Source organism: Lepus europaeus, chromosome 1 (assembly GCF_033115175.1).
Source record: "Lepus europaeus isolate LE1 chromosome 1, mLepTim1.pri, whole genome shotgun sequence".
In the NCBI taxonomy this organism is placed as follows: domain Eukaryota; kingdom Metazoa; phylum Chordata; class Mammalia; order Lagomorpha; family Leporidae; genus Lepus; species Lepus europaeus.
This window is the reverse complement of record NC_084827.1, coordinates 169,913,830-169,938,608: the sequence shown is the minus strand read 5'-3', so window position 1 is coordinate 169,938,608 and position 24,779 is coordinate 169,913,830. Positions and strand designations below refer to the sequence as shown.

Here is a 24,779-nt window from a genome sequence, read left to right as displayed (position 1 = left end):
AGATAAAACTGAGAATCAAAGAGTTTAGGTAACTTTTCTGGTATCACAGGTAGTAAATAGCTAAATGGTATACAATTCAGATACAGGATTGCCCAAACTCAAGATCTATGCATTTTTGTTATGGTGCTATTTCAATCTTAACTTCAGTTTGGAATATTACCCAAAATAATGTTTTTTTAAAGATTTATTTATTTATTTGAAAGGTAGAGATATATAGAGAGGAGAGAGAGAGAGAGAGAGAGAGGGAGAGAGAGAGATCTTACATCCACTGGTTCACTCCCTAGACGGCTGCAATGGCTGAGGCTGGGCTAGATAAAAGCCAGGAACCAGGAAATTCATCCAGGTCTCCCACGTGGGTGCGGGGGCCCAATACTTGGACCATCTTCAGCATTATAAGGGAATTGAATTGGAAATGCGGCAGCCAGGACTGAAACTGGCGCCGCCCACATAGGGTGCTGGTGCCACAGGTAGAGGCTTAACTTTCTGCACCATAGCACGAGGCCCCAAAATAACACTCTCAAAACTACTACATATGGGTTCTCAGTTTAATAGTCAAACAATCTATCTTCATTCTGCAATATTCACATGGAAATTGTTTTTCTTCTATAATATGGTAAAAACAGGAATGTTTTTATCCTGTTCTATATCACTTTATTTTCCTACAATTATGCCATAATTTTTAATGTTTAAATCTAAAAACATTCTTTTCATTATTAATAGATATGCTATCTCTATAAAACATAAAACACAGGGGCCAGTGCTGTGGCGCAGTAGGTGGAGCCGCTGCCTGCAGTGCCAGCATCCCATAATGGTACCGGTAAAATATAAAGCACAAATTTCACCAGAACTCTTAAATTTTTTTGCTTTGTATCTATTTAATTATGGTTGGATGAGAATAGTTAATATTTGTTAGGATAGTATGTACATAGATCCAAATGGCCCAGTGCCTCATTACTTCAATGGCATACTACATCGGTATCAACTGTAAAGCATCATGTTTAAATTGAAGTTATTTTGTAAATAATTATATAAAACCATCAATGACCATAAAATTGAACATGACTCTTAGATAAAGAAATGGGGTTAAATTAAAAGTAAAGCAGGATTAAAAAAAATTTAAGGCAGAAAATATATCTCCACAGCAATGCACCTTTAGAATTCACACAGACTTTCCTCCATTTTTTCACCATACCTCATAATCTTTTATACAGTAATAGCTTCAAACAAACTATATCTAAAATCACCATTGATATTTTAACTTGGACTTTGAAGTTAGATATCATCAATTCCAAGTGGAACTGTGGATTATGTGTGCATTATGTACATTTTTACATTCATCCCTTGCCTGAATGTAATTTTTCTTTTCTCCTCTTTATAAATTAATGTTTTTAAAACCCTGTCACTTCTTATTTTGCAGCTCACCATTTGGAACAAGGCAATGAGTAAAAAGGTATGTATGCATTTACATGGATAGGTATGCAGTCTGAATTGCCTCCATCTCACAAGCTGCTGTGTATGACGAGGTCAAAGACAGAATTACAAACAAGTTTCATCCATCCCAGTCCCATTTGCACCTCTTCATTCTCATGGCCCTCTCCTATAGCTCCATGACTTCTTCAAGGTACTGTTACCCATTTTCAAGGTTAGGCCAGCGCCGTGGCTTAATTAAATGTGGTCACTGCAACGCCTACTTCTACTACACCATCTGTGTAATTGCTTCGGCTGTGTTGTACCCTCCATTGACACCCAGAGTTTGTCCTCAGTTCTCATGGTACTAGGATAACTTAGCAATATTCTGGAAAACAACAAGTGGAATGACTGTCACTCTCTATGACCATACATCTGTGGGATCTCAACACTGAGTTACTTGGTCAATCATTGCTATAAGGTTAATTTCTCTCCCCCATATCTTTCCTTTTTTTTTTTTAAGATTTATTTTATTTATTTGGAAGACAGAGTTAGAGAGAGAGAGAGAGAGAGCTCTTTCATCCACTGATTCACTCCCCAAATGGCCACAACAGCCAGAGATGAGCCAATCTGAAGCCAGGAGCCAGGAGGTTCTTCCAGGTCTCCCATGTGGGTACAGGGGACCAAGGACTTAGCCACCCTCCACTGCTTTCCCAGGCACATTAGCAGGGACCTGGATTGGAAGTGGAGCAGCCGGGACTCGAACTGGCTCCTATATGGGATGTCAGCACTGCAGGCAGGGGCTTTAACCTACAGCAGCTGCCCACTCATGTCTTTCTAAATTATGATAGTGGTATGGATTGAAGTACCAGCTTCCCTCTGACCACAGTCACGCTAATAAAACTTATTGCTCACTCTATTTTGTCATGAGCCAATTCTTTATTCACTAAAACTCTTAAGCTGAGAAACCTACTGTTGTGCATTCAGCTTTAGTTTTAGAGTGTACTTTCCCACCTCCACTACTATTCACCTCCAACAGACAGGCTTGCGTGCTCTAAACTTTCTTGAAGGACACAGGTTCAGAGGTTTTTGTTTGATGTTGTGTTTTACCTCCAGGAACATCTCCATCCATGTAAATTAGTAGGTACAAACAGATGTTTGGCAAGCATCTGGGCACAGATCTACTAAACTCCTCAAACTATCTAAGTCTCAGCCCCATCCCAATTTTGCTATTTTCAACAGAAACAGGATTGAGAATCGAAAGTGTATGCAAATACTGGATATAATAGCTAACACATAACAGGTATTCAATCCTGATTTCTCTTGCTTTGCTTCTAGGAGGCAAAGATTCTTCAACTCACAATACACCTTTGCCCATTTTTTTGTGATCCTCAAGATTTTTATCATATTGCTATACTCAACAATGGGTAATAGTTGTTGTTAAATGGATTAATCTTGAATAAGAAAGATAAATATGAGTAATGTTTGATAAAATGACAAAAAACATAAATAGCTGAAAATTTCCCTACATACCTGATTTGTGTTTCATTTCCTGATATACAATGAAAACATTAAGACAGATGATATTCAGAGTCTCCTATGTTTTATAAAATATTGGGTCAATTACACCAATATAGCTGTAGTCTAAGCAATGACTTCGAAAGCTTGATAAAATCTTAAGAAAACTTTAAAATCACATTTTTCATGTCATGACTGATACTAAAATTAAAAAAGTAAATTAATAATTCCATTAAAACCTCTACACAATATATTAAGATTTTAAAAACTGTTTTATTTGACTATAAAATGAATTTCTCCTTCTCCCTTTGTCAAATGAAACATCATATTTGCCTTGAAATAGCATTTTTTTTCATTTTGAATTATTCAGAAAGGCAAGATATATCTCAGGCATATTTTCATTATAAGTGTCCAAATAACTTTGTCTTATAAGAAATGTCATTTTCAAATTAGCAATTATAAAAGATGAAGGGATTTAATATTTCCATCTCTAAGATGGTTTAAATATGCTGGGTATTTTTAGCAAGACTTTGATAATATTTTATCAACTTTCTTATGTAATCATGATCTCTTCATATAGGTTAATCATATTCTCATGATCACAATATATTTTGTCAATCTTCTGGTGCAAGAAGAATATCATAGATAATATGACAAAAAGGTTATGTCTTCATATTCCTAGTAACCTGACACATCTGACATTTGGGGGACTTTGTGTCGCAGAGCTCCCTAGCTGCTTGCAGTTGTGTCTGCAATTGATCGTATTCATTCTCTGTCACTTCATAATCAGGTAAATCTTTAGAGCCCAGAGCCCTAACTGGATCACTCAGTTTGAAACGATAAATATTTATCCAGAGAAAGGAGTCACTACGTTTAGAGAAGACTTGTGTGGTCCTTGATAATGACTGCTAGTTTGAGGTGCTTCACCTCAGCATGAATATTCCTTGTTATTAACTAAATGAAGGCCAATATTTTAGAGGCACATTTCACATTGATTTCTCCAATTCTGTAATCTTTCAGGAAACTGAAATGTTGTGATGGCATTTTAGCCTTAAATTGCATAAAATTATTCTGTGTAATCATATTCAACATCTAATATTCTCGTTAACTGATCCAAGATGGTTAAGGTGATTCCTAATGGCAATTAATTACTCTCTACTTAATACTTGTATAATTATTTATTTAGTGGAGGGTTAAGCTTGTTATTATAAAGTAAATGGAAAGTATGTCATAGTAAACATTAAAAGTAAAATAAAAAAAGGAAGGAAGAGAGTGGGAGTGAATGAGTGAGGGAGGGAGGCTAGGGTGGAAAGTATGCTTATGCTTTTAAAACTGTATAAATAAAACACATGAAACTGGTTCCCTTTATGTACATTCAAAAAAGTTTTTACAAAATGGTACAAGTGAGCTGGTAGGTAATCCCTATTGAATACATACATCCTAAGAAATATAAATTTCTTTAACTAAATATAAATTTCTTTCATTGGTAAGCTTTTTCCACCACCTGTGCTCTTGAGTGAAAGTTATACAAAAGTTCATGGAAAATGTAATTAAAAGATAAGTTTATTTTTGCTGCCAAAATATTACCATAATATATATTTTTGGTGAACTTTTTGAAGAACTATTATATTGTGTGTCAAGGGCCCTTTTCAAAGGAAACCTACTTACTTGCTCGCCCTGAAACAGTTTTAAGATATATATATATATATATATATATATAATATACATTATATATATATTATATATCTTATATATATTATGTATTCAAGGCCTTGAATTATGATTAGTGAATTTATTTTCCTCTTTCACTTTCATGTCATGGACTCCTTCTTAATGGAAGATATATTAGTATTCAACAGTACTTCAACAAGTTCTTAGTAAAATGGAATTTAAAGACTCATGAAATTTTGAAATAAATATAAATGGATATTTATTTATACACACATACACATATCTCTGAAGGAAACACTTAAATCCCAGTGATTTCTATGTAGATGGCAGAAATATTGTTTTGGTTTGTTGCAATCTACCAATGTCCAATTTCCAACATCCATGAAAACTGCATAGGACTAGGGATGACCATTAACTTCAGCTGGGAACATGTATTCAGGCTTTAAAAAAAAGAAGAAACTTTGAAAAATAGTGAGGTGAATGAATTAGTTAATTACATAAATTGTATTCACAAAGATAAATTATTTTCAAATTTTAAATGATGCCTATTGTAGGTCTTAAAAATAAGTTTTATATTCCTATAAATTATTTACCACAAAGGAGAAATTCACATTTATTCTTCATAAATTTGATCTATTTTATTCTTTATTGTTTTAAAATTTATTTATTTGAAAGGTAGGGTGACAGAGAGAGAGAGAGAGAGAAACAAAGACAGAGAGAAAGAGATCTTCCATCAGCAGGGTCACTCTTCAAATACCCATAACATCTAGGCCTAGACCAAGTCAAAACCAGAAACTGGGAACTTCATTCTCACTTTCATGTGGTGGCAGGAACTCAAATATTTGAGCCATCACCTGTTGCCTTTCAGAGTACATTAGCAAGAGCTGGTCTGGAAGCAGAGCGGCCAGGACTCTAACCTGCATTCTGACATGGGATTCAGGAGTCCCAAGCAGCAGCTTAACTCTGCAACACAATATCTGCTCCAGAAGCTATTTTTAAAGAATAATAGGGCACATAAAAAACAACAGTGCAATATTAAAAATTCATATTCAGTTTTTTATTTTGTTTAAGGAATGCATTTCATGAATTTAATATACATATTTTAAGTTTACTTTGTGGAGAAATGTGTGAACTACTGCCTTATTTATTCCTTTTGTCTAAAGCCATTAAAATTGGGTTCTAATATAGGGATTTTTTTAAAGATTTATTTCTTTGTAAGGCAGAGTTACAGAGACACAGAGCTAGATCTTTCACCCACTGGTTCACTCCCCAAATGGCCACAATGACCAGAGCTGGGATGATCTGAAGCCAGAAGTCAAGAGCTTCTTCTGGGTTTCCCATGTGGTTGCAGGGGCCCAACAACTTGGGCTATCCTCTACTGCTTTCCCAGGTGCATTAGCTGGGAGCTGGATCAGAACTGGAGCATCTAAAACTTGAAGCAGTCCCCTTATGGGATGTTGGCTCCACGGGCAGAAGCTTAACCAGCTATGCCACAGTGCCAGCCCCTAGCAGAAATAAATACTTGCAAGATTTATTTTCTTTTAACACAGTTAATAGTTATATTTAATATATTCATATAATATTTGATTTAAAGATATAAAATACTCTAACCTTTGGCTAAGGACTAATTTAAGGAGACAGAGTGTTCTGCCTTTTGAACAATAAATTCTTGTGGGTTTTTTTTTTTTTACGATGTTTTTCTGTAACTTTGTATTTAAATAAGGTATAACTATAAAACATGAAAAAATTATTTGTGTAAGACTTACCCAAAATATCAACCATTGGAAAATAAATGCTGGACAGCAGGACATTTTTTTTTTACACTTTACCCAGTGTTCAAATATTTATTCATTTTCTTGTGGAGCATCCTCCATACCAACCTATGTGCAAGATGCTGAAGAGTTGACAGTGACAAAGACAGGAAGCCCAGCCTGAAGAGTTGAGTGCTTATACAACATGACACCATAATGTGATTAGTGATGAACAGAACCGTGTTTATGGACATTTTGAACTGAGTGAACAGAACCATGTGCATTTCAAAGGAAAGGTTTCATAAATTTTGTGGTTTTATTAAGATGTATTAATTTATTTTGAAAGAGTTACCAAGAGAATGGGGGAGAGAGAGAGAGAGAGAGAGATCCTCTAGTCACTGGTTTACTCCCCAGATGACCGCAAAGGCCATGGCTGGGCTGGGCCAGGCTAAAGCCAAGAGTCAGGAACTTCATCTGGGTCTTCCACGTGGGTGGCAGGGGCCCAAACACTTGTGCCATCTTTGATGCTTTTCACAGGCCATTAGCAGGGAACTGGATCAAAAGTGGAACTGCCTGGACATGAGCTAGCACCCATAGGGACATTGGCATTGAAGATGGTGGCTTTATTAGCTACATCACAACGTGGGTTCATTACAAAATTGAGAAATACAAAAATGTAAGGAGAAATAACAAAATATGGTCTTTGTACACATTCCAGGGTATTTCAACCAATGCTTGTAATGCCAAGGTTATTTTCTATATGCAGCAGAATTCGCAGCATATATTAAATGTTTTAAAATGCAATATACCAGTAGCAAGTTTCCGTTACACAGTTTTGTATGCATTGTTTTTCATAAACAACAATCCATGTATGTCATTCAAACCACTGAAAATCATATTAGAAAAAGTAAAATCAGCTAAAGTCTTCTCAAGTTTACTCTGTTATCTATTCTTCCTCAATTTTGTTTTCCACATCTCATATACCACACTGTAACATCATTTATTTAAACATCATCCTATAATCTACAGAGAATAACCCCTTTGCTCAAACTTTCTATTTTTTCATTTTTGGGATGGTTTCATGAGAATATTATCTCTAAGAGGAATAATCGCTGGATCATGAAAAAACTGCTTCTGCAGGCTGATGAATACAGTTGTGAGCAGATTTGGATGCAGGGACAGGAAGAGGACTATTTGCACCCAAGGCAGAGAGGAAAAAGAAAATTTCCAGATTCAGGAGGCACCAGTGTGCAATTGCCGTGGAGGCTTGGCAGAGCTAACATCCAGCTCAGTTGTTGATAAGGTCTCGGTATGAGCTCTCTTCTAGTACCCAAAACTTTCCACTCTGCACAGATGTACTGCTTCATGGGGCAAGTGTTGGGAACTGATGCATCTTATAAGAGAGATAATGCCACTTTGATTACTGAGAGTTATTAGTAGTCCAAGTTGCTGATATTGACCTATAAGAACAGCTACAGGAACAAGGGAACACACAGAAGTCTGCTGATTATGAAAGGCAAGAATTTCTCAAGCCCTTGAAAAATGCTGCATGGTAGATTGCCTAATTATGGTCACAAAAATGATCTAATCTCTAAGATTTCAGCAATTCTAAAATTCCATGTGGTAATAAGAACATCATCAAATGATGCCCTCATAATTCTGCTGGACAGCTAGCCAGCATAACTGCCTTTCTCAAATTAAGCTGGTAACATATAAATAAATAAATATGCAATGTTGCTGATCCTACTTGGCCATCCCCTCAGCTGCAGTAGTCACTTTGGAAGTTGGGCTGATTCTGGCCAGCTCTCCTCCCAGGCCAGCCAAGTAATGAAAGTCAACAGAGCGCCTTCCCCTAGGAGGTTCACACCTCCCTTAGGATGTACCCCATGTGAAGAGATAGATAGGTCTGGGCCTCTTAACTTACAAGGCCTAAAGCCCAACAGATTATTATCAAGCCCCTTCTGTCAGGTTCTATTTGCCTCTCAATCAGAAAACTTAATTGTAGCTTAGACAGCACCTTTCTTAGCTCATCTAACAATAACTCTGTCCTTTGTTCTAGACCCTGTCTAGCACACTTGGGCCTCATTCCTTTGTAATCATAACCTCTACTCTACCACCAATGGCTCTACTCCCAACCTGTGTGTACTGATGGTCCTCTTCCCCACTTAATGCTGTATAATTGTTCAGACCTGGTTAATGCCACTCTTAGGATCATTGGTTACTATCCTCACTCTGTCTTTTATGACCTTGTCTAAATATGATTAGAGTCGGTGAACTTGGAAGGCTTCCATAGCCTTGGCAACTCATGACAAGAGCCTAGGGTGGTTACTGGCGCCATAAACTAGAGTGTCAATTTGTTGGGTCAACAACAGGAGTCACTGTGCACTTGCTCCTCATGTGGGATCTCTGTCCTTAATGTGCTGTACATTTTTATTTAATGCTATAGCTAGTACTCAAACAGTATGTTTCACTTTGTGTTTCTATGTGGGTACAAACTGTTGAAATCTTTACTTAATGTATACTAAATTGATCTTCTGTATATAAAGAGAATTGAAAATGAAAAAAAAATTGGAAATTGCATGCAAAATTAATCAATATTTAAAAAATATCATGTAGGATCTCTGTCTTTAATGTGCTGTACACTGTTATTTAATGCTATAACTAGTACTCCAACAGTATTTTTTCACTTTGTGTTGCTATGTGTGGGTAAACTGTTGAAATCTTTACCTAATATATACTAAACTGATCTTCTGTATATAAAGAGAATTGAAAATGAATCTTGATGTGAATGGAAGGGGAGAGGGAGCGGGAAAAGGGAGGGTTGCGGGTGGGAGGGAAGTTATGGGGGGGGGAAGCCATTGTAATCCATAAGCTATACTTTGGAAATTTATATTCATTAAATAAAAGTTTAATTAATAAATAAATAAATATGCAAGCATAGCAGATATGGACTCTAGAATATTCCTTCTAAAAGGAGTTTCAAAAAGTTTGTGGAAAAATGGATTTAAAAGACAATATTCAATTACCACAAAAATTTTGAAGACCTTGTAATTTGTATCTCTTTGGAAGGAAAGGAAATATATTGGTGAGAACAACTGATTTGGAGTTCCAGGATAAAAATTCTAAAATCATTCTGCCTTTCTATTCTTTCGACTTTGGTGTGAATTAGTATCTTCCAAGCAGCTTGCAGCTGTGATAAAGAACTTATTCATTATTTTTTATGAAGTTCACACTTTATTTGCTAAATGGTAAACTGGGGAATAGTGACTACATTGAACCAAATTGTACTCATCTTGCCCTGTAGACCATTCTTCCTAATTACCCCAGCACAGATTTGTGTAAAGAGTTTAATGAGCAGAAGCTACTATATATAGCACTGTTGTCAGGGAGTACACAAACTACATATGGGCATTTAGAATTACCAGCAACCTCAACCCATAAATGCTCTCGGAGGAACCCTGTTGATCAAGTTTCTCACTTCTCCCAGATTTGCAGCAGTTCCAGGGAATAGACCAATTAAGATTTCCCCTGAAACCTATTTTGTTTGAATGTTCTAATACAGTCATTTCCATTGAACTAGAGTGGCCATTTACCCTGACCAATATAGTTCCATTGTCACAATACAATTATTAATAGTGCATGGTTTCACTCAAAAAATTGGCTGGTAAATTATGTGCTCATCCTGCATATAAATGACTCACACAAATAGTTGGGGAGCAAGTTCTGCAGAATGCTAAATTTAGAAAGGTGACAGCCACCACCATCCACTCTAGACATACTGAAACAAGAACAAATTTCACCTGAGAACAGCAGCTTCAGCTTCTTCATCTGTAAATGAGAATTTGATATTGAGAGGAGGATGCGAGAAACAATCAAAAGTGACTCAGCAATCCTAGAAGGTGCCATGGAGAGTTGGAGTACCATTCATTAGGCAACACAACTCTGGCACTGTAATTTTCTTAATGCCACTCCAGTCCACCTCAGTGCAATAGCAGACATCCCCTGTTGACAATTCCAATGTGCTACCATAATAATGAACCAATCACTGCACTTTGCTTCTGTCTGCATCTACCATCAGGACATCAAAGGGGCATCACCAATCAGTGTGGTGGCCTGTAGGGGAAGATAAAATCTTCTCTGTGTTCTTCACTGTCCCTCTTATTAGCTTCCGCCTTACTCCAATCTATTACTCTTACATTCTGGAGGAATAACATACCGAATGGCCATGTTTGAGACAGAGACTCAGTCATACTTTCTGTGAGTGAAACTTTCCAAGAACTAAAAGATTAGCTGAATATGGTATAGACTGTTGCTTTCCTTCATCAGTGGGGCTTACTTTATGAAGTGTAGCATAAGAGCTTGATCTCTCAGTCTCTACCTCCCTCCCAACCCCATAATTCTCCCTTTTAGATCATTCTCATGCACTGTGTATAAATGAATGGTAAGAGGCTTAGAATTATTTCATACGATCCAAGCACTTTTTTCTTGATAATTTTGAAGGACCTCTCTTCTATGTAACCATAAAGTGTGTAGCTATTGTGTTTGTGAAGATTTGGGTGACCTAGGCAGCCTACAGTGTGGATATTGTACTAAACATATGCTTTTTCTATAAATACCTAACACTGTTGAGCAATCGCTATGTGACCAACATTAGAACTCCAGGCTAAATACTTTAATTGCATCTTTTCACTTAGTTTTCATAGCAGCCCCATGAAGTAGGGAGTCTTATTATTTTCCTGGTGTTTGCTTTGAGGCTACTTAAGATTGCTTCAGATTGGCAAACGGAAAACCTCCATGGGGCCCATCCTAACTCCTTCCAGTTATGTAGGATAAAATCTCCTGCTGAAAGGAAAGGTGATTTTGCCTTGATTTGCCCTTTCTTCTCTTGTATAAGTAACAGAGCTTCTTAAGGAAAAATGAACATGAAGCAATTCTATATTAGAGTAATTCACATATGTTAGCACAAATACCATGAGAATGTTGCCTTCACATTGTTTTGTGTGTGTGTTGCTTTAGTTTACTATTTCTAGCTAGTAACATACTGTTACTGAAAGGAGACTGATAGAAGCTGGATTTTGAGATGGAGATCATAGCTTATTGCCAGCCAGGTAACCAGTATCCTCTCTGTTCTCCTGGTCCTTTGATTCATCATGCTAAGTAGGTATTTTCCAGAGAAACTTAGGGGAACTTTTCAGCTTTACCCTAATAAAGCTATTTTAAATAAAGATCTTTGAAAACACTGAATGTACCAGAAAATCTGCATTGGGTGATGATACTTCCATAGGATGGAATGACCTTTGTTACCACTGAAGGAAAGGGCTTCTTGGATCTGTGCAATAAATCGGGGAGCCATTTATCAATCTGGATACAAAAAATTATTTTAACTTGAATACTGGTGGCTTGACTCACTGAGATGTACAAATGTGCCACACCTTCCAGACTAGATTCCCTCTTCACAATGTCTTCTAGGATTCCACTTGGGATACAGATTTAGTTCAGCAAGCTTCAGAAAGCACAAACTCCTCTGCAATATGATCTGTCTGCCTGGCATGGAGAAGAAAAAACCCTTAATTTGGTAAAGAGAGGAAAATAATTACTATTCAACTAGTGTGTCAAGACAGCATTTATCAGTTTGGAAGAACTGGTTGTTAAATTTTCAGGAATTTTGGAGGCAGGGATGGGGAAACATTGTTTAATGTACTACATCATAGATAGGAGTAAGAAGTTACAGTGTTCTATTTATACCATCTACACTAATGTAACTATGGGTAGTAATAGTGCACTGTATGGTTCTCAAAAAATGGAAGAAAAGATTTTTAATGCTTTCACCATTAAGAACTGTTAAATGTCTGAGGAAGTAGATATGTTTACCCTGTTTAGACATTATAAAATGTATACACATGCACAAATATCACATGGTACTTCACAATACAATTTCATGTGTCAGTTACAAATAAAAGATAAATAAATAAAATGTTTTGAAAAACAAGAAACTTCCTCAAAAATATTTCACAAATGTGCAATGAATTGACAAAATTGCCATTTATTTTAAAGATTTATTTATTTGAAAAGCAGAGTTACAGAGAAAGTGGGGTGGGGGGGTGGAGAGCGAGAGCGAGAGCGAGACCTCTTCCATCTGCTGGTTCACTCCCCCAAAAGGCCAGGGCTGGGACAGGCTGAAGCCAGGAGCCATGAACTTCAACTGGGTCCCATGTGGGTACAGGGGGCCAAGGACTTCAGCCATTTTCCACTGTTTTCCCCAGTACATTAGCAGGGAGCTAGATTGGAAGTGGAACAACCTAAACTCAAACAGGTGCCTATATGGGATACCTACATTGCAGATAGTGGCATTATCTGCTATGCCACAATGCTACCCCAAAATTGTCATTATTAAACATCAACTCATATATCTTTAGATTAAATGCATTATATTTAAGAGTAAATAAATTACATTATAATTAAAACCATAAAAACTATAAGTGAAAGCCATAATGTACTAATTGTTAAGCAGCTCTTAGCTACTATCTGGGCTATTGAACTTACTCACGTCTATTGGATTGCTAAGGTAGAAATAACCTATATAGGGACTGGCACTATGGCATAGTGGGTAAAGCTACTGCCTATAGTGCCAGCATCCCATATGGGTACTGGTTCGAGTCCCAGTCGCTCCATTTTCAATCCAGCTCCCTGCTATGGCCTGGGAAAGCAGTGGAAAATAAGTGCTTAGGCCCCTGTACCCATGGGTGAGACCTGGAAGAAGCTCCTGGCTCCTGGCTTCAGATCAGCTCAGCTCCAGCCATTGAGATCATTTGAGAAGTGAATCACAAGATGGAAGACTTCTCTCTCTCTCTCTCTCTCTCTCTCTCTCTCTGTGCCTCTCTGTAACTCTGACTTGCAAGTAAATAAAAAATACAATCTTAAAAAAAAAAAAAAAGAATGAACCTATATAGCAGAGTGCTGCTGCTTGTGCCTTCCTAACCAAACCAGTTACAGCCTGTGGTTCTCAAACTTCAATGTACATAAAAAGCAGCTGAAGAGTTTTATTTGTATCTTTGTTTCAAACACAGATTATTTCCTAGGCCTCACAATCAGAGTTTCAGATTCCATAAGTCTAGTTAGGGCTTGAGAATTTAGATCCCCAACACCTACTAATGACAGCCCTGAATAACGCTGGGAGAACTGCTCTCTGAAACAAGCCCCAGACATAACCCATAACCATTATCATCTCAATCCAAAGATAAGAAAACAGATTTAGATATATGAGGCATCACATTCATTTCTATCTAGTAAATATAAGGGTGATTCAAAATTTAGTGGGAAATGGAATTAAAAAGATAATTTTAGTGCAAAGATATTTTTAAATCCATGCAGGTTTTTCAAAATATGCATTTTCATGAACTTTTTGAACATCCTTTGTATCAGTGTATATATTAATTATGTAAATTTCAAACAAGTTGTCAGATTGTATCTGATCTTGTCCACAATATTCTGACACAGATATTAGAATTATTGCATACAGCATATTATCTGACAATAATAAATTCAGCATGCCATTATTATAACAAACAATTCCTATGCATATATATAAATAACTGAAGTTCTCAACTAATTGATTTGCTATTTATTAAGCTATACCTCTACATTTGATGATTTACATTTATTCTAAGATGTCTGAAATTCAATTTCTCTCCTTTTGAAATGAAGAAACTGAGGATCTTAGATACTCGTTATGGTCATATCAAATAAATAATTTGTCCTAAAATGACTATCACAAGATAAAAATCATTTTACATTAACTTGACATTAAATGTACCTTTTTATTTTATCACAAAATACTTCAGATCCAAATATGGAATAAAATGTATGATAAGTACTTCAGAAAATCTTCCATTTTCTCAGACTATTGCTCACTCTAAAGCAAGAATCACTAGTCTTCTCTTCTTCCATGGAATCATCATGTTATGTCTCAGTCACATTTTAAAATATGTCTATAAATTCTTAGTATCATAAGCTAACACTTTAGCGATTTTCCAGTCATTCTCAATAGTATAGCATCAGTACAATCAAGCATTATTAAATTCCCTTGGAGGGGGAAATGTGTAGCATAAAAACTCACATTCTACTCTACCACCTGTGTAATAATATCTCAGCCTTCATTCAAACACCGTACATCAGAAACCACAAGTGCAAGGAGATGGTTTTAATTTTAAAGGGAAAGTCATAGAAATGGCAAGAAAAATAAGAGCAGTCACTAAAATGGAGGCAGTTTTCACCTTATATATTACTATTCAAAGTGGCACAATATTGATTTAGTACAGGGATATGCAGTTAGAGCTATGGAAAGCACTAAACAAAAGTGAACAAGGTGATGACTCTAACCCATGAAAGTCCCTTCTTGTGAGATTGACAGGAGACACCTGCAGCTGGCAATAACACAAGTCAGTGTCAGACACATGGAGCAGCACAGAGATGGGCGTGGAGATTAAAAAGGTTTTACTAAGATAGGAAGAATGGTGTAAGCTTATGTTTTCTTTTTTGGTATAAGCACACTTTATATAAAGGGAACAAATTGCATATATTTCATATATATAATGTTAGGAATATATTTTCCACCTTCCTCCACTATTTTTCTAATTGTTCTTTTCATTTTTACAATGACATACTTTCAATTTTCCTTATAATGACAAGCTTAGACCTTCTCTAAATAAAGATAGCCCTTGTCTATACTCTTGAAGTACAGTGCTGTTTCTACTTACTACTTGTTGAATTCTGCATTTAGTGCAGAGCTTATGTTTTCAATCTCTATTGAAGCTTTCTTTCCAAGAAAAATTATAAGAAAGGGGAAAATGTACTTCATGTTAGCAGAAAGGAAGAAGTTATTATGTCAACCTCTGTGGGATTGGATATCTTCAGAAATGACTCATGGGACATTGCAAAGTACAAACATTCATTAAGCTCAGAAGCCAAAACATTTCATCTACAGGAAGTAAAGGAAACTGGGGCATGGACGTACAAAAGTGTAAGTCCATTGATAGGGTTAAGGAGCCTTCTTGTACCAAAGAAATGATCTCAAAACTTTAATCTTGCCACCTTCACATTTCAGCCTTTCCTGTTATTCTCTGTGCTCACATTTATAGAATATATTGAATGTTACTACTCAACTTTAAAAATATTTTAAAAGGAGATACTATGGCTCTAAAATGCATTAACTAACAGTCTCTAGACATTATTAGAATAGTACTTATAAAAATAAAGGCAGAGGTGAGCTTTTGGCCCAGTCGTTATAAGCCCTGTTAAGATATCTGCCTTTCTTTATTGAGGTATCTGGGTTCATTACCCGACCCTTGCTCCTGACTCCAGCTTATGTTAATTAATCTTATGTGACCACTGAAATCCTTATAGCATCAGTATGGATTTTAGCACGTATGAAAATTTCAAGTACAAGAGGAGAAAACTTGTATAAAGCATCTATTGTGTGAAAGCAGAACAAATGTATATCTTTGAACATGAGTATATAATTGCTGGTTTGTCAGTAGTGATAACAATTAGGTCACTATTTTTATGAATGTCTTAGAAAACATGCTCTCCAGTATAGTACAGAAGTACATTATATGTAAACTTATGTGACTGATTAACCATTGCCACATAAAAAAGAAAATATTTCCCCATTTCTGCCCTAGGTGGGGAAAACACCACTGATGCTTTGGATTGATTTGCAAGAATTTTTCTCATGTCTAAGTTCTACTTATACCAAGAAGGTACAACAGCACAACAGAAGTGTGAAATTTGAGTTAACCTTTCTCACCATAATGATTTAGCAGATTTCAACCAAGTGATTAAATATTGCAATAATAGCACAGTATAATAAGGTTCCTTTAAGAAGCCACAATTAACCATGTGTCTGCACATGAACTGTATAGCTGACTACCCTCTCCAGTCCGTAGAATTTCAGATCATTACTTTTATTCAGATTTACTATAGAGTGTTTAAGTGATGGATGTGTCTAGGACATTTCAACCAGCCTTCTAAGGCTCCATCTGCCAGACCATCTGGATTTTGCATCCACAGAGAACTACTTGGTGGATGATTACAGACTACAGCTTTAAAAAAAAAAAAAAAAAAGGAAGAAAGGAAGAAAGGAAAACAGTAACTTGTAACATAAACACAAATGGAACTAAAAGCATTTTGGTGAGGTCTGTAAAAGAAAAAAATGGCAACTGGGAAAGAGAAATGCATCTTCTTTTTTTTTTTTCTCCCATCATTCACATGAATCATGATAAGTACTTGACCTTTATCCATAAGATGTTTAAATGGCAGCTGCTACTGCTGTAATGTTACATTCGATCAAAAGCTTTTGAGGCCAATAGTTTGCTTTGCAAAGGTCATGTGTCTTATATACTTGTGTGTTCAAAAGGATTACTAACTAAATATTCAAGATTTTCATTGAGAATAAATTACATAACAGCTTTCAAATTAAAAGTAAGCCAAGGGATCTATAGGGAATACCTTTGAGAGAACTCTGAAAAACCATCTATACTTTGGAAAGTTCTTTTAAAAGAAGTTAACTGGGTTTGATAGTGTTAAAATTCCTTACACAGAATTGTATACAAATTGGATATAGCTTATCTACTCACCAACTGAAGGTTATTTAGATTATTTGTAATTTTTGGTAGCTCATTACAATACACATCTGCACACAACTATTTGGTTATAATTACCAAAGTGTAAGGTTGGTACATCATATGGAAAATGCACATTTAACATTTAAAAAATACTGTCAAGGCCGGCGCCGTGGCTCAACAGGCTAATCCTCCACCTAGCGGCGCCGGCACACTGAGTTCTAGTCCCGGTCGGGGAGCTGGATTCTGTCCCGGTTGCCCCTCTTCCAGGCCAGCTCTCTGCTATGGCCCGGGAAGGCAGTGGAGGATAGCCCAAGTCCTTGGGCCCTGCACCTGCATGGGAGACCAGGAGAAGCACCTGGCTCCTGGCTTCGGATCAGCATGGTGCGCCGGCCGCAGTGCGCCAGCCGCGGCGGCCATTGGAGGGTGAACCAATGGCAAAGGAAGACCTTTCTCTCTGTCTCTCTCTCTCTCTCACTGTCCACTCTGCCTGTCAAAAATTTTTTTTAAAAAATTTAAAAAATACTGTCAGTCATTTTTTTCAAATGTGGCTGTATAATTTTCTGGTCTCATCTACAGTCCACCAAGTTCCTTATAGTCATTTCTACAACCTTGTCAGAGCTTGATATGCTTCCTATTTTTGAAATTTTAGCAATTCTAGTAGATAGGTCAAATCATCAAACTTCCAGGTCTTTCATTGGTAGAAAATGACAAATTTAATTTGAATTTTTATGGTATTAATATTGTCAAAGCAATTTTAAAAAAGAACAAAGTTGGAGGATTCATATTTCATGATTTAAAAATTAGAGAAATCAGTATTGTAAGGTTTGAGCATACATAAACATATGTATCAATAGAGCAGAAGTTGAGAAATAATATGTTTAATTGATATTTAGAAAAATATCAAGGAAAATCAATGGGGAAAGGATTTTTTTTCTTCTACAGTACTAAAATAAATTTTTAAAATAATAACCCCTTATCTCAAACAATAACAACAAAATCCTTGTTGCCTTAGATTAAGCAAGGATTTCTATGTGACAAAAAAAAAAAAAACCTGTAGTGCCTCAAATAAAAATAGTTTGGACTCCTTCAGCAATTAAAAAAGTATAGCCTTCTAAAGATATCATTAAGAAAATTAAAACACAGAGGAAAATGTTTACAAAATGCATAGGTATTAAGTTCTTGTGTCCAGAATATATAAGGAACTCTTACAACTAATAAGACAAGTGAATCAATAAAAAATAGTAGCTAAAGGCTTGCACAAATGCTTCAGCAAGTACGATGAATGGATTGCAGATAAATACATAGAAAGACAGTCAAAATTACGTCCTAGGAACGAACAGGAGGAAACCATGGAAAGACATCATTTAAACTACTTTAAATAGTTTTCTTAGAGAAAAAAATAAAATGTTTAAGGTAGAAATTAAGTCAATAAGTGAATTTTAGTGTATGAGAGTACTGCAAACATTTTGGAGAAATGGAATTAAAACATAGTGGATATTTCCCATGAACGTTTTGAAGAACCCTCTTAGCGTAAAGGAAGCAGGGTAAAATGCAGAAAACTAGATTTTTCATTAATATGTCAATAATTACAAGTAAACACAACTAAGTCAGTTACAGACTTTTCATTCAGATATTAAAAGGATAGTCTTAATATTTTCTATTCCTGTTTTATTTTTTAAACTTCATAAGTGTTAGGTGTAGTTTGTATGTGTATTGCATAATGAGAATTTCTTGATTGATTCTTCTTATTTAGGAGAACTGAAATAATATGTTGTATAAATTTTTAAAAGAGAATTAGGTTAGGCCAGTGCCGCTGCTCACTAGGCTAATCCTCCGCCTGCGGCGCCAGCACACCGGATTCTAGTCCCGGTCGGGGCGCCAGATTCTGTCCCGGTTGCCCCTCTTCCAGGCCAGCTCTCTGCTGTGGCCCGAGAGTGCAGTGGAGGATGGCCCAAGTGCTTGGGTCCTGCACCCCATGGGAGACCAGGAGAAGCACCTGGCTCCTGCCTTCGGATCAGCATGGTGCACTGGCCACAGCGCACCAGTCGCAGCGACCATTGGAGGGTGAACCAACGGCAAAGGAAGACCTTTCTCTCTGTCTCTCTCTCTCTTACTGTCCACTCTGCTTGTCAATAAATAAATAAATAAATAAATAAATAAATAAATAGAATTAGGTTAAATATTATAAATGAAAGTTAAACACCACACAGCAAAGAAAATAACATTTTCTTGGCAGTCTTTTTTTTAAGATTTATTTATTTGAAAATCAGAGTTACTTTCTCTGTAACTCTGAGAGAGAGAGATGCTCCATTTGTTGATTCACTCCATGAATGGCCACAATGGCAGGGGTTGGGCTATGACAACTCCAGGAGTAAAGAGCCAGGAACTTCTTCCAGGTCTCCCACGTAGGTTGCAGAGGCCCAGTACTTGGGCAATCTTCCACTGCTTTCCCAAGCCGTTAGCAGGTAGCTGGTCTGGAAGTGGAGCATCGGAACAGGAACTGGTGCCTGTATTTGATGCTGGTATCACATGCAGTGGCTTTACCTGCTATACCACCATGCTACCTCCCCATCCTTCTCCTCCTCCTCTATCACACTCTTAATTTGCATGTTTAAGGAACAAAGCTCAACATTTTGTATTGGATGTACTTCACATATTCTCTTCCCCAAATTGCTAACACATTTTCTATTGCAATATTGGCCAATATCTTTCCCAGTTTGTTCTTTTCCACAATTCCCTTTAACACATTTCTAAAGCAAAAATATCCTTATGCTCACCATTATAAAACAATAAATCTTCCTCTACAGAACTAGACAGTTTTGGCTACATAATGCCAAAACATCTGGCTGTGAAGCAGAAACTAAAAGCAAGCTTCATATTTTTTAAGACCATTTGAGTACAAATAGATAGTGAAACGCTCAGCTTTGTACTTACTGTTTTAATTTGTTTAAGTTTGGTTTTAATCAAATAAGTGTTTAAACTTTAAATTCAATGTTTTACTGCCAGATAAATGTACAATTTCATTCAGTGCTCATAATAAATATAAAGTTGTGTGCTCAAATTTATAAGATATGTAAATATTTACAACATTGGAACCTTTGCAACCAAAAGTAATGTATAAGTATGTGCTTAGTTAGACACTGACATGGATTTGTGAGTCTAAAAGATTTTCATTTCATTAAATATGTCAAATTACAAATTTGACTTTTATGCTTCTACTCCCAGCCAAGAGGGAGAAATAAGGACTGGATTTACCCCTGTCCATTTTGAAATATCAACATATTGATTGATTATATTCAGATTACATGCCCATGATAGGCAAATTGTAGAGACAACAACAAATTAGAATCTGTAAGCATAGGGGAACTAGGAGTAACTGCAATTTGTACAGGTTTTCTTTGTGTGATGATAGAAACATCCTGAAATTAGATGGTGAGAATGATCACATCACATAAATATATCAAATATATATTAAAAACATGGGTTGAGAACTCAGAAAAATGAATTTTTATGTGAATATCATGTAAATATCAGTTATAAAAATCCATGCAGACAAATCTGGTTAAAAAAATAAGAAACAGTAAAAATCTAAATTTTCCCAGGAATTTCAACATCTCTCTATCCATTCATTGGTAATAGGAAGCATATATAATAAATAAAGTAGTGAACATATTCGAGCATTGAATAAAGCTATCAATAACTTGATTTGAATGACAGTTATGGAAAACTCCATAGACCAGTATCTGAATACACATACTTTGAGTCCAGGATAGAGTTGCCATGATTGAACATATCTTGAACCACAAAATAAATCCAGAAAGTTAGCAGAATTCAAATCATGTAAGCTATGTTGTATGACCATAAAAGACAGTGCAAACTGCTCGCCTCCAGCCCACCCAGATGATGAAAAAAGGCCAAGGGGAAGAAGATGGTCCCACCCAGCTGTTGTGAAGAAACAGGAGGCCAAGAAGGAGATAAATCCTCTGTTTTGAGAAAAGGCCCAAGAACTTTGGCATTGGATAGGACATCCAGCCCAAGAGGGGCCTCACCAGTTTTGTCAAATGGCCCAGCAGAGGCCCATTCTTTATCAGCAGCTGAAGGTGCCTCTTGCCATTAACCAGTTCTCCCAGGCCCTGGACTGCCAGACAGCTATGCAACTGCTGAGGCTGGCCCCCAAGTGCAGACCAGAGACGAAGCATGAGAAGAAAGCTGCTGGCCAACGGGACATCACCAACAAGAGACCACCTGTCCTTTTGGCCTGCATAAACACTGTCACTACCTTCATGCAGAATAAGAAGTCTCAGCTGGTGGTGATGGCACCTCATATGGATCCCATTGATTTGGTTGTCTTCTTGCCTGTACTGTGTCTTAAGATGGGAGTCCCTCACTGCAAAATCGAGGAAAAGATCCAGCTGGCACACCTGGCCTGCAGGAAGACCTACTCCACTTTTGCCCTTATGCTGGTAAATTCAGAAGACAAAGGGACTCTGGTTAAGATGGTGGGAGCATTCAGGACCAACTACAAAGTCAGACACAATGAGATCTGCCACCAGTGCAGAGGCAAAAATCCTGGGTCCAAAATCTGTGGCTCTCATTGCTAAGCTGTAAAAACTCAAGGCTAAAGAACTGGGATAAATGTGTACAAAGCTGGGATAAGTGTACACTGTTGAGTTCCCTGTACATAATAAAAAATACTCTACAAAAAAACTACAAATCAGTTTCCTACTGATGTCTAGACCATCCTAAAGCATGTGAAAATGAAATAGCATACTCCTTAATAACTCAAAGGTCAAGGAAGAAATAAAAATGGAAAATAGAAGGTACTTTGAATTGAATAAAAATACAAATAAAAATGTAATTTATCAAAATATATAGAAAGCACTTACAGTTACTACCTAGAGGGAAATTCACAATTCCAAATGTCTATATAAGAAAATTAGTGAACTTTAAAAAAAGGTATAAAAAGAAGAGCAAATTATACTCAGAATAACTGAAGGAGAACAAAGAAATAACAAAGATTAGGATGTTTACCAATGAAACAAAAAAGAGAAAAATCACAGAATATGAAAGTGTTTCATTGATTTCAATAAAATTGATGTATTTATAGCCTGCTGAAAGAGAGAGAGAGGAAGAGAGGAAGAGAGAGAGAGAGAGAGAGAGAGAGAGAGAGAAAGAAAGAAAGAAAGAAAGAAAGAAAGAAAGAAAGAAAGAAAGAAAACACAAATTGCAATTCCTCATGTCAAGAGTGAGGTGGTGGTATCATTATAGTATCTATACATATTAGATGAATGATAATAAGTACATCTGTGTGAATCATATGTACAAATTGTTCACTAGACACAAATTAGTAGGTGTCACTTAACAAGAAATGGATAACTCAAAGTGCCATACACCTGCTTTAAAAAATTGTGACTGTTTTCAAAACCTTCCTACAACAATAGGGTTCGGCATAGCCCCATGGTAATATTTACAGGATTGGAACTCCTTGACTAGGTGACTAGGTAACTTCTTGAAGGTTTTTGCCTTTTTTTTTTTTTTTGACAGAGAGCTTCCATCCAGTGGTTCACTCCTCAAATGGTTGCAATAGCATGGGATGGGCCAGGCCAAAGCCAGAAGCCCAGAGCTTCTTCTGGGCTTCTCACGTGGGTGCAGAGACCCAGCACTTGGGCCATCTTCAGCTGCTTTCCTAGGCACATTAGCTGGATCAGAAGTGGAGCAGCGGGTCTGGAACCAGCACCCATATGGGATGCCAACATCACACAGGGAGGCTCAACCTTCTATGCCACAATGCAGGCCCTGGAAACAGCTTCTAAGTTATGTAATATATTCACTCCAGTTTCCACCCTGGAATGGTGAAATCCATTTCTTTTACCACCTAACAACCTTGGTTTCCTTTCCTTTGTCCCAAAATTGGTGTGTGTGTATTCACAAATCTTGGGAGTTGGAAAACAGGACTGTGGGTTTACTGTGGTAATTGTCATCCCCTATCATAACTGTCTGATTGTGAGTGCAAAAGGAAAAATATCATTGATCCACATGTCAACTATTTAAGATTTACAAATAAGCGGATCATATAATATAATAGAAATCAAAGCACAACAACCTAGCAGAAAGCCAATGGACTGTGCAGTTCTTAGGACTGGGTATGTGCAGTAGGAGGTAAACTTTCATCACTGAAACTGTTGCAAGTTCACTGTGTCAATTGTTAAAGCTCAGACTGAATTCAAGATAAACACGATGGTTAACCCTTTGTTAATTTACTGAAAAGAGTAGGGAGGGAAAAATCATTCAGCAAGGAATCTAGTAATTGTCAGCAGGAACAATTAAAGCTCATTTGTGACATTTCCCATAATGACTGCCTCCATCATGCATCCTGATAGATTGGTTTTATTTCAGCTATTGGATTAGCAGCATCTCCCTCTGAAGATGATATGAATTAGTGGTACACAGTCCCAGGGAGTGAGAAATACAGATCACGTTCTAGTAATGCCTAATCTCTCTTGTAGATTTACCAGCAACCCAAACAGATAGCTGTCAAGACTTCCTGTGGTGTTGGAATAATTGCATCAGTTGTGCAGGTAAGGAGGTCAATCAATCTGAAACAATGTCCAAAATGTGGACTGAGATTAGACTTCCAACCAGTCAGCCAGGAGCATGACTCTTAGATTATCTGCTCTTCCTTTGGAAACCTCAGCTAAAACAAATCTTAGACTTATTGGGAGTTTATATTCAGTTCTGAAAGCACAGCAGTATAATAAAAATGCTTTAAAACTCAATTAAAATGCTTAACAATATAATTATTAGAATATCTTTAATAAAATTATCATCATTTTGGCTGGCAGCGCAGCTCACTTGGCTAATCCTCCACCTACGGCACTGGCACACCGGGTTCTAGTCCTAGTTTGGGCGTCGGATTCTGTCCCAGTTACTCCTCTTCCAGTCCAGCTCTCTGCTGTGGCCTGGGACGGTAGTGGAGGATGGCCCAAGTCCTTGGGCCCTGCACCCCATGGAAGACCAGGAGGAAGCACCTGGCTCCTGGCTTCAGATCAGTGCAGCACGCTGGCCCCAACCCATTGGCCCCAGCGCATTGGCCGTAGCAGCCATTTGGGGGGTAAACCAATGGAAAAGGAAGACCTCTCTGTCTTTCTCTCTCTCTCTCACTGTCTAACTCTGCCTGTCAAAAAATATCATTATTTATTGTCTGTACCAACCCAAATCACCTTATTCATGGTCTTTATTAGTTATAACTACTCACTGTTATCAATAAGATACAGGAATGTAGTTAGTTTGGTGATATTCAAGTGATGTTCATTCAATGCATTGCCACTCAATGAAAGTGTCTGGGAAAATGGCTGAAATAGAAACAATCTAGGTGGAAATAAAAATGAATTTGCCATATTCTCTGTTAGTAGATTATTGAGCCTTGATTCTAATCTACCACCTTCAGACAAGACAAACAACTCTAGTTAGGATACTCCGTGTATAGTCTCTCTAAGTTTGTACATATTCTTTTCTCAGATTCCCTAATTTTTTAATTGAAATATGATTATCTCTGGCCACTCAACTGTATGTGCGTCTCTGATATAATTTCATGAAATAAAAGTAGACTGAATTGTCTTCAAATCAATTAATATGTATGAACTCTCATGCAGATGAACAATCATGAAATTTATAAACATTATCAACAACTAGCACCATATGATAATTCAACAGGTCAGATTTTACCTTCTATGCTATTTTCTCTAAGCACTAATTTACTGCCTTTGATGTGGAACATAATTCTCTTCATATACATTTATTCAACTTCATC

The 24,779-nt window shown here is 36.8% G+C and overlaps 1 pseudogene; it reads left to right on the top strand.

Annotated features, from left to right (window-relative positions):
* Positions 1-808: 808 nt before the first annotated feature.
* LOC133763545 (large ribosomal subunit protein eL8-like) lies at positions 809-21,604 on the top strand (annotated as a pseudogene).
* Positions 21,605-24,779: the final 3,175 nt, after the last annotated feature.